The sequence below is a fragment of the Pecten maximus genome, chromosome 6 (genome assembly GCF_902652985.1).
Source record: "Pecten maximus chromosome 6, xPecMax1.1, whole genome shotgun sequence".
NCBI classification, from domain to species: Eukaryota; Metazoa; Mollusca; class Bivalvia; order Pectinida; family Pectinidae; genus Pecten; species Pecten maximus.
In genome coordinates this window covers 26,415,309-26,429,257 of record NC_047020.1, presented here as the reverse complement: position 1 = coordinate 26,429,257, position 13,949 = coordinate 26,415,309, and the positions used below count along the sequence as shown (strand labels likewise).

At 34.3% G+C, this 13,949-nt stretch overlaps 1 protein-coding gene and 1 long non-coding RNA gene across 9 annotated transcripts in view; both read left to right on the top strand.

Moving 5' to 3' along the window:
• Positions 1-13,949, top strand: part of LOC117329389 (trichohyalin-like) — a 43,247-nt gene that overhangs the window by 12,462 nt on the left and 16,836 nt on the right. The window lies entirely within an intron of this gene.
• LOC117329393 lies at positions 1,452-3,825 on the top strand. The gene is made up of 3 exons (XR_004533159.1): positions 1,452-1,555; positions 2,014-2,078; positions 3,624-3,825. It is a non-coding gene; the product is annotated as an uncharacterized LOC117329393 (long non-coding RNA).

Sequence of the window (13,949 nt, the reverse complement as noted above, 5' to 3'; positions counted from 1 at the left end):
CAAGTGTATACATGAAATTATGAGAACGGAAGATGTTAATGTTAGGAGACTTTGTATATTGTCTCTAGTCTGTCATGGACTGTACAGTCATTGTAAACACCATGATTGACCACTTTGTAACGACCAACAGATGTGCTAATTTTGATAGTTTTCTAAAAGAAATTATCGGATTTCATCTTGCTATCACTGATCAACGATACACATGGTAAATGAAAAACACGTGTGATTTTGCGTCTGACCAGACTCTGTATCAATTACCATCATCAAAGTATGGTCCTAAAAGAAAACAAACCATAATTCAAGTCTGTTAGCTAAGGGGGTTAAAATTGTTTGTAAGCGACTTGCCTTTATTTCATGGTGATAGATATTCTAGCGCAAACATTACACTAGCCAGAGCTTCGTGTGTCCAACAGGCGCCATTTTGATTGAGTGATCACGTGAACAGATGGATCACGTGATCGCTAAATTTAGCCAAATCTCGCGAGAAAAACACTGAATTGTAAACAAAAATGGCGTCTGCAAAAATACCGGAGGGAATTACAAAATACGGGAATTTTGGCTCTCCTGCCGGGAGGAAATAAATGACTTGAAAATAAGGGAGATTTTGTCTCACGCCGGGAGGTATGGCATGTATGGTGGCTTGACGTTGTATAAAACTTAAATAAGTTTCTGCACATGTATGTATGTTAAATACGCTGTTGATTTCCCATTTTTGTTGTCAGGTCCAGGTTTAATTGGAAATAATGCCACGCTTCATGACATACGCTTCATATTCACCACCATTGTATAAGTCGCAGTCAGCTAGACGCTTGATAATTACGTAACTATGCAGGCATTACAAGCGTCTGATTGACAAAGACTAGCATAAATGACATTGAGTAATTTTTTAGAATCAAACCAAAATATAAGTATACAAACTGAAAACCGAACCGACAACGTTGAACTGTGGTTTATTGGTTTTTAACCAAATTAACTGTCGCACCCCTAGAAATAACCACAGTATATGTACCTATGGTATTATGACTAGAGATTACGACGTGTATTAATAATTTTTCAACACTGCCAAAATTTCTTGTCCCCTTTCACCTCTTGTATAGATCTATGATAATACAATGTAGACAAGTATGCATACATTTAATACTTGTATTTTCTTTACTCACAGAGCATGGGACGAAGCAAAAAAAAAACCAAGCCTTACAGAAAACAATCTGAATCAAATCGGCCTAAAGGTACCAGTCATACATTTACTAATCTTGATTTTTCATTTATGTGGAATAGAGTGAAGACATAATTTTTATATAACTATATAGTTTACTTATTTATTTTTGTTATTGTCCGCCGTACACCGCCTGTAAACTTTTCACATTTTTAACTTCTTCTCAAGTTCTACCAGTGCGCTACAGTCGCCATCTTGAAAAATACATTTCAAACTTCTTCTGAGTATCATTCTTTTCATTTCAGATGGATCCTGTATATTTGTGAAGCTTGACAAGGGAGTGTGGTGGCCAGGATATGCCTCGGAGGGAAAAGGCTACTTCTATGATGAAGATGAATAGTGCGTTATCGCATTCCTTTTTATAGTTATTAGTTTTGAAGTCTGAAGTGACCCTTTTTTAAATTGCCTTAGAACGAATGCAGAAAACATTTTTAATATTCATTGTTGTAGCCCTCCTGTTGAATTGAGACTTGATGAGGTTATATATATATAGCTGATACAATCATGCTTAACACCTATCACATATACCTATCTGTGATTTATTGACAAAGCAGGAAAGGTGAGACATATAATTACGCGTAACTCTTGTTTACTCTTGCAGGTTTTCGTTTGTTTCATCATTTTGTTTTAGAGTACAGTTAACGTCTTGAATTTGTGAGAAAAATTGCTATAGTTTATATTAGGAAATCATAGGCCCTATATGGGCTGATGGATTTGACCAAAAGGTTCAAAGTAACAGAATAATTTCAAAATCAGTAGACTGCTAAAGCTCATGGACTTATTGTTTTATTTTACAGCATAACCCTCAACAAATCTAATTGGAAATATACAGTCAGTGATGAACAGCTGAGGAAATCACTAGGTATTAATTTGTTATAAATTAATCTGTTTTCATAAATCAAAGAGTAAGGCGGGTGCAGATCTTGGAAAATTCTTGAACATTAATGAAAGTCTTGAAAAACCCCTTAAAGATAATTGAAAATCTTGTTATGCTTTGTTATGTAGTATTTATCCATATTGCTTTTTCTTTGAAAAAAAATAAAAATAAAACTAAGAAATAACATTACTAAAACATGAGGTAAACATGTAATTTATACAGATTGCATGACAGTTATTTACTATCACAATAATTCCTTAAAAATATCTCTCGATATAGAAACATTTCAAGCTTTACTATTCAAGTGATGATGTAATTGTATAGCATTTATAAGTACAAAATGGCGCTTGAATTTGGTTGACAATATTTTGAAAACACCTTAAATTCTGTTTGAAGCCTTAATGTAAGAGCTTAACTTAATTGACCTTTCCAGAATGAGATGTTTTACTTGTTTTGTTTTTTATATTCCCATGTGATGTTATGAGAATCAATTATATTTTAACAGACAAACTGAAAGGAAATTTTTTGATGATTTGGAAGCAACAAAGTCAAAGGTTAGTTTTTATAAAAAGTGTCCATGCATTTATAAGGTAATACTTGGCAACACCATGAATTTGAATGTTTTGTATATTTATTTAGTAAGAGTATCACATTTTGATTTTCTGAATGAGTTTAAAAGTGACATTGTATGCACCAAAAATCACTGTATATAGCTCTACTCCCACGCATTGGTATTTATACATGTGATTTCCATTCATGTATGCACTTTCACAGATAGAAGAATGAGACAATAAAAATTAGGGCTGTAAAGATACACTGCGGTGCACCGAAAACTATGATAAATTTCTTAGGTTTGGTACACTTTTCATTTTTCGGTATTTTTGTTTGAGTCAGTTTGGTCTGATCTGGTCCATTTTTTAGTATGGATCCAATTTTTGCCGGAAATAATATTTCATGTAATGTAAAATTTGATATGCTCTCGTGATAAATGCCGTCAAGTAACAAACATGCGTCCTTGTACAATAAGTACATGTATAGTGATATGAAACTTGGCGGGGGTGAAACTAAATTCCCTCAAACACCTTTTTTCGAGACTGCAAATCCCTGTCAATATACCAAAATAATATGCGTCGCCGATGCCATCAAACATGGTGACTCATTTCAAATTTTTATCGTGAGTAGATATCGTGGTATATACATTGTAGTATCATGGCATAAGTATATCATAACAGCCTTAATAAATATGTGTTACAAAACTGCAACTAATATTAGTGAATATTTTATGAAGAGTCTGAACACACTAATAAGGCAAAAAAATATTATTCTTTTGACAATAATGTTCAGGTTCCTGTTAAAATGTACATAGAGCACCCTACGTCCTGTTATGGTTTTAAAAAAAGGTTGTTTGAATGTAATTGAAAAGGTGATTGTTAGTTTAATATAGTGGTTACTGGCCTGATATATACATGCATTTTATGTATTTTCCGCACATCCATGTCTTTAAAAAATGCTATCAATTCATATCTACAGAAAGGCAGTGGAATGACAGGACATGCTGATGGACAAGAAGAGATAGTAGATGATAACATTGATGAACAAGAAAGGCTTGAAGAGAATAGCAAGGTAGATGATGACCAAGAGAAGATATTGGAGGATGGACAGATGAAGGACGATGACCAAGAGAAGATAGTGAAGGATGGACAGATGAAGGACGATGACCAAGAGAAGATAGTGAAGGATGGACAGATGATGGATGATGACCAAGAGATGATTGTGAAGGATGGACAGATGATGGATGATGACCACGAGAAGATTGTGAAGGATGGACAGATGATGGATGATGACCAAGAGAAGATTGTGAAGGATGGACAGATGAAGGACGATGACCAAGAGAAGATTGTAAAGGATGGACAAATGGTGGATGATGACCAAGAGAAGATTGGGAAGGATGGACAAATGGTGGATGATGACCAAGAGAAGATTGTGAAGGATGGACAGATGATGGATGATGACCAAGAGAAGATTGTGAATGATGGACAGATGAAAGAAGATGACCAAGAGAAGATAGTGGAGGATGGACAGATGATTGATGATGACCAAGAGAAGATTGTGAAGGCTGGACAAATGATTGACGATGACCAAGAGAAGATTGTGAAGGATGGACAGATGAAGGACGATGACCAAGAGAAGATTGTGAAGGATGGACAGATGATGGATGATGACCAAGAGAAGATTGTGAAGGATGGAAAGATGATGGATGATGACCAAGAGAAGATTGTGAAGGATGGACAGATGATGGATGATGACCAAGAGAAGATTGTGATGGATGGAGATTTAGCAGATGATGAACTAGAATGGAGATCAGATGATGAACTAGAAAGGAGATCAGATGATGAACTAGAAAGGAGGTCAGATTATGAACTAGAAAGAATATCAAATGATGAACTAGAATGGAGATCAGATGATGAACTAGAGAGCATAACACTAACAGATGGTCATGATGGAAACATGAGTTTCAGATATGATGGAAACATGGTCATGCTGAAGGAAAACAGAGAAGCCTTTAGTGGTTGGTATCTTTTTCATTACTTATACTACTGGTAAAGGGTGTGGATAGGGTAGGGTTGGTAGTTTGGTAAAATTATACATGTTTTATCTATCAGATATGTATAAAAGTTAAGATACCCTACAGGAATTGTTTTATTATTGTACTTAGGGAAAGCTAACTTGCAGTTTTGGTCAGCAATGTTTTAGGAAGTTATTCAAGAAAGAATTTCTTTTAAAAGACTTTCATTTGGTGCTCACAATCTCATCTGCATGTTGGAAAAAATGACATCATTTTATGCTTAAAGAAAATATTTAATTATTCGCCGTTACATTTAAATTATTCAATTATTCCAATTATGTACATATCATTTCTAGTAGTTTGATGCTATGATGAATGTTACATTATTCTTCTTTCACACAGCTGTTAAAGAAAAGCCGGATCTGGAGGAAGTAATGGATTCTTGCAGCGAGGACAGCAACTGCTCGCTGATTTGGCCCATATTGGTATGTATTAAGTTGTCTCCATGACTTGAAAAGAAATGAATTTAATCCAGTACAGCTTTTCCCGTAAAAAGTTTAATTACTCCCTGCCTAGGTCACAGCTGTTCACATTTACATATGATTAACACTTGAGTCTTTTATCATCCATTGTGTAGCACTGCAGATGCTTACCATAGATACTGGATAAAACACATACATTTAGAAGTAAAGATATGATTTTCTACTAGTTCCTTTATAAAATCACAATATCCCAGTGATATTGCCATATAAATTGTATGTATAGTGTAAGTGTACCCCATTTAAAATACCACATTTAAAGTGCCTTTAACATATAACCTAGTTAACCCGAATAACCGATTAATGGATATTTTATGATTTGTTATTATGTGCATTACAGAGTGTTAGTCTGAGAAAGACCAGAATCTTAAAGAGATGGAAAACCAATGAGTGAGTATATTGTTTATGGGTGTGCATCACATGTTATGAATGTATTAACAGAAGAAGGTTCCCGTTGATTTACATGGTCAAAGTTCAAGGTCACATCACGGGTACATGTGATTTGCGCTGGGATTTTAATGATTATATAATTGTGCATGCAGCTTTAACAAAAAATATCAATGATTGAATGATTTCGCGCATGATATCAAACCATGCACCAAACTTATTTTTAAAACAAAAATTCTTTTGATGTTGTATACAAATACATTTATTTTGTAGCTCACATAAAGACAGTGATAGTAGTGTTCATGACTATGATTCTGACAGCAGAGACCCTTCTTATAAGCCACAGAAGCATGATAGACTTGATGATGGGTATGTATACATGCAATGAACAAAAATATGTAAAACTTCCATGAAATGGTCACATAAAATTACAAATGGATGTTTATACCATTTACACAATCAGCATAATTATTTGTCAGAGATTTCATAAACTCCTGCAAATAACTTGCATTCATGTTGTTAATAATTGTCAAGTGCAGTTTTAGACTTCAAATTTTTGTGTAAAATTTTGGCTTCATGCATTTCAATAGATATTTTACACAATTCAAATTTAAGATGCTGTATTCGTTTCCTTGACCAATTTATATCTCAAACTGTGAAACACATTTTTCCTGTCAGGATCAAGAATCGAAATGTCAACTTTATGATGAATATCAAGATTTCTCTCTGGCAAGTTTGTGAGGAATATTACCTTAAACTTTCTCTCTGGCAAGTTTGTGAGGAATATTACCTTAAACTTTCTCTCTGGCAAGTTTGTGAGGAATATTACCTTAAACTTTCTCTCTGACAAGTTTGTGAGAAATATTACCTTAAACTTTCTCTCTGGCAAGTTTGTGAGGAATATTACCTTAAACTTTCTCTCTGGCAAGTTTGTGAGGAATATTACCTTAAACTTTCTCTCTGTCAAGTTTGTGAGGAATATTACCTTAAACTTTCTCTCTGTCAAGTTTGTGAGGAATATTACCTTAAACTTTCTCTCTGTCAAGTTTGTGAGAAATATCAGATTATCAAGCATTCTCTCATCTACAACCTATTTTTTCTGTCAAATTTGTGAAGAAAATCAAGCTTACTCTTACCAAGATTGGTTGAAAAATCAGGTCAGGCCTGATGTGGATTCTTTAACCTGATATGAAATATTTTAATTTCTCTCTGAATTTATGGGGAACAAAATTATTGAAATCATTGTCATTGAAATGTTTGCAAATTGTCATTAAAATGTTTGAAATTAATATGATTAAGTGGAATCTAGAACAAGTTTTAGATTGAGATATGGAGTTTCCTTCTGATGGATTTGCTTGTTTTGGAAATGATTTTCAATTTAGTGAAATCCTTGCCTTCTGTGGTGATAAGAACATGGATGTATTGGATCTACAGATATGTGGATCAAATTTCATTTTGTTTTATAATTTTTCTGAAATGTTGTGCTGCAAGCAATTTTGCTCTTCTGAAAGGTTCAGTGGGATATTCTACACAATTACGTCTTTGCTGTTATTTTAACTTTGTTTGATCTATCTGAACATAACATGGACTGGAGAATGGATAATGTTATGATAGTATTTGTGGACTATAAAGCCAATTCATGTATTTGTAATTTCAACACCAAAACAGGACCATCAAACATTTAAAAATCTTTGTGATACAAGGTACATATATACAAGTAGCATATACTAAAACTGAGATATTAACTACACATTGAATGAAAACAATTTGGTCCTGATGTGGAAGTAATTAAGATATTATTATGTATTTGAATTGTTAAGCAGATGACAGTTAGCTAGAATAAGTAAAGATATACATTTTGAATCTTAATCAAATCATTAGAGAGCAGCTGTTATCCAGATGATCTGTGATTTAATTAGCATGTTATGATTATGCTGCACATCTAAGTAATACTGACGGTATTATTTATTTTTGAAAATACCATTTCTTTCAAATGTTTTAGGTTAGGAATGTAGTCTGAACCCATCATATTTTCATGTTCCTGTATAGTCACAACATTAACATGGCAGTTTCTTGTATAAGGCATAGCTTTAGCAATGTAGACATTTGTTCAGAAAATGTAAATATTTTCTCATTCAGTATTTTATTGATATCCTAATATAAATGATATAAAAACATGCACATCCTATTATGATTTTGGTCTCGCCTTCGACAATAGTCGCGGAAAGTGAAACATAAGGTCACTGTGTTACTTTTACGACGGCGACAGCAACAACGGCCACATCAGTATTTGCGTAAATTAAAGTCTACTTTAAACAGTGTTATTGCCATCCATTTGAATCGAAACTTGGTGAGGTTACTGATACTATAATATTGGATGAACACAACAATTTGTCATTGTTATAAGAATCAAAGTCGCTATATGGCATACTGCACATGTTCTTCCCTGTCTAACCCTTCATTATTGAAAAAAAAGATCAATTCCATGCTATAGAAACATTACAACTTGTTTCTTCTTAAACAAAAACAGTTTTAATACATTTCAGTGAGACAGATGCAAGTGACCACAATGATTCCAGTGCATTGACCATCACCAAGAAAAGAAAGGTATCAATTGAGTCAAACCTGTCTTACGAACCCCTGTTTATATCGACTTACTGTCTAATGCAACCAAATACCTTCAAAGTTGTTATCCCCCTACACTACAGAAACCCTGTATTCAGCCAATAAATCCAGATCACAACAACTTAATGCCCTTAACCTCTAGGTTTCATGTTTAAGATTATTTGGGGCAGTTAGTTGCCAGATACTGAATGTAGGTCGCGATCGGTGTTTTCACTCCGGGTATTCCGGCTTTCATTCAACTACAAAACCTGGCGTACGTTACATTAACTTGTGTTTAAGGTGACCGGCAGTCCTTTTTGACCTTTATGATGGTTCCCTTGACTAATGACTCCATTAAACATGGCACCTGGGTCAATTATATTTGAGTCTTTGTATTTTTCATAAAACAAACATAGTATGATCACTTTCACCAAAATTTTGAAACCATTCAGTAGCAACAAGTTATTTGATAATTGACTGTGACCGATGGACTTCTTGCTCATTTTACCATTAAAATTTATTTGTGCAATATGTATACAAAATGTTCTTATATACTTATTCAACAGTTGCATTAAGTAATTATTTGATACACTGAGAATTGAATAACACCCACATATTGTGGTATAAAATGTATTTTTATGACCCCGCAATAGATCAGCAAATGCATATTTTCATATACCGATGTATATTTTGTTTTAATTTCAGAGCCTTCACTGGAAAAAGAAAGAAAGAAAAAAAAACAGGGTGCCCTGGACCAAAGCTGACACTGAAATCCTTAACTAAATCTATGTTATGTTCGTCAAGAAATGTTTTGATTCCAATAATGAAGAGTGTGCCGTTTTTGGTGTTTTACTTTACTTTTATTACTTGTGACGACGAAATGACTCGGTTGAATTAATTCCATTTCTTGGAAGAACCTAGGATAGAATTATCTACGTACATTTGTTTTGCATCCAATGATACACTGTATATGTACTTATATCAGCAAATGTTAATTGGTGCTCTGAATGAGTTAGACATTTAGTACATACAATTTTCTCCTCACAAAATTCAAATAATTTTCTTGCGAATTCCCTTTGAACATTTAGCTTGAATCCTTATGTCTCCATCACCGTCAGTCTTTGCCTTTGTGGCAAAATCCTCAATGTTTATTCTAAGGCTTCTTCTGTTTCTTAATAATAATTCCATTCACTCTCCAAAATAACTCATCTTAATTTGATCCAGGGAAATACCTGTGTTTGACATTTAAGTGGCAATGCAAGATATACAAGCGAATGTTTGTTACCACTATTTTTCATTAAAAAAGATAAAATTAGGACCTGTTTCATTTGTATGGATGATTTTAAATATATATAATCAATGTCATCAAGGTCATATATTGGAATAAGAAATCCTGACCTTTTACATAGTACTATGGAAGTATTAGAGAACTCTCAATGATAACAAATCTCAGATATAGTGCAGAGGAAAATGTGAAATGTTACATTGTATGTGTTTATTTAATGCAATATTGCATTCAATATTAGTATGATGCCATGTTATTTTCAACTTACTACATTTCATGTTTAAGCCTAAGGCTATTTGGATATTTATACCCTTCGATGCAAAACAATGCAATGTTTGATATCTTTTGAAGACTGAGAGATTTGTTTTTTTGAATTTCAGTTATTGTTTAATTTGGTATTGAAGATAAAAAATGTTCACTGTTGATTTGATTGCGATCTTTACAGCTAGTGCTAGCTATCTAGTTGTTATTATTTGTTTTTTGTGTGAATAAATCCATTGTATCAATCACATCTGTTGAGTTGATGGATTCAGCAGGTGCTTGTGGGGAACAAAGTATCTCTCTGTGAAGAGGGTTTATGAGGAATACATTCTCACTGATAAGTGTTTGTGGGGAACATCTTGGTATCTCTCTCTGAAGAGGGTTTATGAGGAATACATTCTCACTGATAAGTGTTTGTGGGGAACATCTTGGTATCTCTCTGTGAAGAGGGTTTATGAGGAATACATTCTCACTGATAAGTGTTTGTGAGGAACTTAGTATCTTTCTGTGAATAGGGTTTATGAGGAATACATTCTCACTGATAAGTGTTTGTGGGGAACATCATGGTATCTCTCTGTGAAGAGGGTTTATGAGGAATATATTCTCACTGATAAGTGTTTGTGGGGAACAACTTGGTATCTCTCTGTGAAGAGGGTTTATGAGGAATACATTCTCACTGACAATTGTTTGTGAGGACCTTATATCTCTCCGTGAAGAGGGTTTATGAGGAATACATTCTCACTGTTAAGTGTTTGTGGGGAACAACTTGATATCTCTGTGTGAAGAGGGTTTATGAGGAATACATTCTCACTGATAAGTGTTTGTGGGGAACATCTTGGTATCTCTCTGTGAATAGGGTTTATGAGGAATACATTCTCACTGATAAGTGTTTGTGGGGAACATCATGGTATCTCTGAAGAGGGTTTATGAGGAATATATTCTCACTGATAAGTGTTTGTGGGGAACTTAGTATCTCTGTGAATAGGGTTTGTGAGGAATACATTCTCACTGACAATTGTTTGTGAGGACCTTAGTATCTCTCTGTGAAGAGGGTTTATGAGGAATACATTCTCACTGTTAAGTGTTTGTGGGGAACAACTTGGTATCTCTGTGTGAAGAGGGTTTATGAGGAATACATTCTCACTGATAAGTGTTTGTGGGGAACATCTTGGTATCTCTCTGAAGAGGGTTTATGAGGAATACATTCTCACTGATAATTGTTTGTGGGGAACAACTTGGTATCTCTCTGTGAATAGGGTTTATGAGGAATACATTCTCACTGTTAAGTGTTTGTGGGGAATAACTTGGTATCTCTCTGTGAATAGGGTTTATGAGGAATACATTCTCACTGTTAAGTGTTTGTGGGGAATAACTTGGTATCTCTCTGTGAATAGGGTTGATGAGGAATACATTCTCACTGATAAGTGTTTGTGGGGAACATCTTGGTATCTCTCTGTGAAGAGGGTTTATGAGGAATACATTCTCACTGATAATTGTTTGTGGGGAACATCTTGGTATCTCTCTGTGAAGAGGGTTTATGGGGAATACATTCTCACTGATAAGTGTTTGTGAGGACCTTAGTATCTCTCTGAAGAGGGTTTATGAGGAATACATTCTCACTGATAAGTGTTTGTGGGGAACATCTTGGTATCTCTCTGTGAAGAGGGTTTATGAGGAATACATTCTCACTGATAATTGTTTGTGGGGAACATCTTGGTATCTCTCTGTGAAGAGGGTTTATGGGGAATACATTCTCACTGATAAGTGTTTGTGGGGAACATCTTGGTATCTCTCTGTGAAGAGGGTTTATGAGGAATACATTCTCACTGATAAGTGTTTGTGGGGAACATCTTGGTATCTCTCTGTGAAGAGGGTTTATGAGGAATACATTCTCACTGATAATTGTTTGTGGGGAACATCTTCGTATCTCTCTGTGAAGAGGGTTTATGGGGAATACATTCTCACTGATAAGTGTTTGTGGGGAACATCTTGGTATCTCTCTGTGAAAAGGCTTGATGAGGAATACATTCTCACTGATAAGTGTTTGTGGGGAACATCTTGGTATCTCTCTGTGAAAAGGCTTTATGATTGATGAATACATTCTCAATGATAAGTATTTTTAGAGAATTTATAGTACTATATTTCTGTCGGGTAGACTTAATATCCATCTGATGAAGGTTTAAAGGGATTATTTATTGCAGGTATTTTATGGTGAATATTTAGGTCCCCCCTCGATCCCCCCTTGAAGAAAGGGTTTATGAGGCATAAATCTCTTACGGAGGTGTTCCGAATGATCCCCATAAAATTGTCTTTGCCCCATATACTAAAACGGAGAGAGAACTTGGATATGGTTTAATATTTGGAAATAGCTGAAAGTGTATTTATTTCGGTGGATGCATACGCTGTTGTCCAGATGAAAGTATAGAGAGATTGATGCTGGAAGTTGTGTTCCCCATAACGTCGTGTAGTTACCAATTCCTCATAAGCACCGATTGGCGAGTAAGAGAGAGAGAGAGAATAAAATTACAAATGCATATTTTGCCCCTAAAAAAACTTATACTGAAATTTTCCTAAATGACATCATATAATACGCATGTGCTAAAACGGATTAAATGTTTGCATATGCAGTGACATATCTAATAAACAGGCATGTTGAAAACATAAAATTGGTTAAATCCACAGCAACCTTCTTAGTCTAGGGTCCACGTTATTATCATTGTTTTTGTGGCAATTAGTGTTGCTTTTACGACTTCGTACATGAATTAGTGTTGTTTTATTTTAACATATGCAAGAACTAGGCTTGAGTATGAAATTATATTATACTTTTTGCATTCATAAATGAAGACCTACAATGAAATAATAAAGTTGATAACTTTCAATATCACATCTGTTGCAATAAAAAATAGTGATTCTTTGAGACGAAACGCCCATATTAGGTTTGTTAAAGTGAGTGATCTTGACATACTGTCTACGTCACAGGGGTTAAGTTTGATACAATCATGAAAACATTACTCATTAAGAACGCCTGGATTAAAATGATTCAGGAAACTCGTAATGATAAAAAATGTTTTAGATAAGGTTATCAAATTTGTTCAAATGGATGTCTTAGGTACTTTTAAATGCTAAAATATTAAAATTATTCGTTCATGGCCACATCAATCCCGAAGTCAGATTATTATACAGCTTAACTTTTATTAAATCTTAAAGATTTTTTAAGCTCTGTCCCATTTGAACACCCTGATGAGGTACAATGTTACGTTTCATGTAAGACACGTTTTCCCTATGACCATAAATTGTGATATTTTGGTGTGTGCAATTGCATTTTTTTAGTCAAAACAGGTTGTGTAAAATTATGGCAACACAGATTTTCATCGTTTATATTGCTTACCAAGATATCGTAAATTGTTGAGTTTCCATGACAGTCGAGTAAAGAGTAAAGGTCTTATTTAGTAGTCAGGTGTTTTTCAACATCTCGAACGTCAGTTTTTATCAATATCAGGTAATGCATGGTCGTTGATGTCCCAATTCCTCATTGGAAAACTCTAGACGTGATTAATTTAAGAAAAACAAGTTTCACATCCTAGTATAGTTGTTGTTCGAATTTGAACAGCATATGAAAGTTTTATAAAGTGCGATTCATAACTTAAAACCTTAACGGCGGGACCGACCAACGCACCTTTTGCCTGTATCCATCACATCAAATTAAACTTTTTTTGTTATTTCACCAACCTGCATCTCTTGAAAACTTATAATGTTAAGTTTGTTTTCGTCAGAAATTAAGATCAATCACGTCTATCGTGGCTATCTTGATATAGTCCTTAATATCGAATCAACATGCATGTAAACAGCATGGGTGAGGAGGCAGTAATGCTACTATATACAAGTGGAAAGGTTACTCTTCGGAAATTGAAAGTATCACACTTATCATACACATTAGTTTCAAAATATCCCTGTTGGTAACATTGAATGTAAAATATGAGGTTATTCAATGTAGAGAGGAATAAAGAATTACACACGGACTTGGTCCAGGCAAGGAATGATCTACAAAAACAAAGAACGTATGTTGACTTAATTTGCTTAATCTGGTGATGACTAATATCAGGCTTTTTATCTTGAAAATATCAACACTATGATTAATCTATCAGTTATTATGTCACGAATGAAATATTGCTGGAATCTATGGAAAGTAAATATCTCATGCTATTCAACTCCTA